Raw genomic sequence first — 2,022 nt, 5'->3', positions numbered from 1 at the left:
TTTGGTTTTTCGAGACAGGGTTTCTCCGTATAGTCCTGGCTGTCCTGGAACTCACACTGTAGACCAAGCTGGCCTCAAACTCAGAAATCCACCTGTCTCTGCCTCCCAAGTGCTGGGACTAAAGGCGTGTGCCACCACCGCCCGGCTTGAGGTATTCCTTTAGTGGCTTTTAGTATACTCACAATTGAGCCACCATTAGTTTGAGAACATTTTTACCATTTGAGAGAAGGCAGTCTGTTGCCTTTAGTTATGACTCCCAATCCTTCCAGCTTTAGCCAACAATTTACAGACTTTGTGTCTGTAAAGTTTTGCTTTCTGGGATTTTTGAAATAGAATCTTACCATGTAGAGCAGGTTAGCCTTGAATTTACAGCCTGCTTCTGCCTCCTGAGCCCTGGGACTAAAGGTGTGTCCAAACACACCCAGTTTATTTTCTACATGAAAAGTAAATTACAATGGGTTTCTATGATATTGTACAATATTTTCACTTTGTAGCAAATTTCAGTATTTTATCCCCCCTTTTTTGGTTGAATTAAGTTTCAGTGCATGGATATTATACATTTTGTTTCTTGAAACTCATTGGATGGGCTGGGATGCAGCTCAACTGATAGAATACTTGGCTCACATGCATGAAGTCCTGGGACCAATCATCCTAGCACTTGCAAGGTAGAGTCAGGAGGATCAGAAGTTCAAGGTCATATACACCTTCAGAGGGAGTTTGAAGCAACCCTGGGATACATGAATCCCTATCTCCAAAACAACAAGCAGGACTGAAGAGATGTCTCAGAGGCTAAAGAGCTCTGTCTACTCTTCTAGACCTGGGTTCAGTTCCCAGCACCCACATGGCAGTTCTCAATGGTCCACAACTCCATCCAGTTCTAGGGTCTCTTCTGACCTCCTTGGGTACCAAGCATGCAAGCAGTGCACAGACAATACAGGCAAAACACCATGACCAAAGCAATTTGGCTTCCATATCACAGGTCATCAGCAAAGGAAGTCAGGACAAGAACTCAAGCAGGGCAGGAACCCAGAGGCAGGAGCTGATACAGGAAAAAAGAAAAACACCGAGACAAGTTAATGGGAAACAAATTCAACTAAAAGAAAACAAGGGGTTGGAAAGAAGGCTCAGTGGTTAAGAATACTTGCTGCCCTTCCAGAGGACCCTGGTTTAGTTCTCAGCACCCACATGCAGCTCACAACCCTCTGTAATTTCAGTTCCAGGGGATTCTGATGCTCATGCAGGCAAGCATACACATAAAACTCAAAACAAACAAGAAAGAAGTGAAACATCATTGGAAGTTTCTATATGTCTTTTTTAGTTATGACAATGATGATATTTATGTACAAGATCTTATACAAATCCACTTTCACACCTCCTCAATCTACAGCCAGGAGTGTATTTATAATAACTATGATGGAGAATTACTAGAAAGAAGGCCCTGAGTTCGAGGCCAGCCTGGTCTACAGAGTGAGTTCCAGGACAGCCAGGGCTACACGGAAAAACCCTGTCTCGGAAAAAAAAAAGAATGTGTCAGGCCTGGTATTGCATGCCTTTAATCCCAGCACCTGGTAGGTAGTGGCATATGGATCTCTATGAGTTCCAGGCTAGCCTGGTCTACATAGTGGAACCCTGTATGAGAATAAATAAATAAACAAAACGAACCCAGAAGAAAGCCTGAGGACATTTTTATTAGAGTTTAAGAAAGAAAACAACAACAGTGCAGACAAGCTGTAGGTCTCAGCAGCTTCCAGAAGAAGGAAGCAGGAGAAGAGAGAGAAAGCCAGGTCTTTGGAGTTATACGTGGAGGTTAGACACAGAGCCCAGAGCATCATGGGAAATATACCCAGGCTTTGGCAAGTATCTGGGGAAAAAAAAAGAAAAAAGAAAAAAGAAAGCAAGAAAAAGGTGTAGAAAGTGAGGACATGATGGCTCCAAAGAGATGGTTGAGAAGAAGGCTTTCATTGTAGATTTGAGGAAGAGTACAGCCAGAGGCACCGTAAAGAGTCCGAGCAGAGAGAGAAA

The sequence above is a fragment of the Mastomys coucha genome, unplaced genomic scaffold (genome assembly GCF_008632895.1).
Source record: "Mastomys coucha isolate ucsf_1 unplaced genomic scaffold, UCSF_Mcou_1 pScaffold18, whole genome shotgun sequence".
NCBI classification, from domain to species: domain Eukaryota; kingdom Metazoa; phylum Chordata; class Mammalia; order Rodentia; family Muridae; genus Mastomys; species Mastomys coucha.
This window is presented reverse-complemented; position numbering follows the sequence as displayed.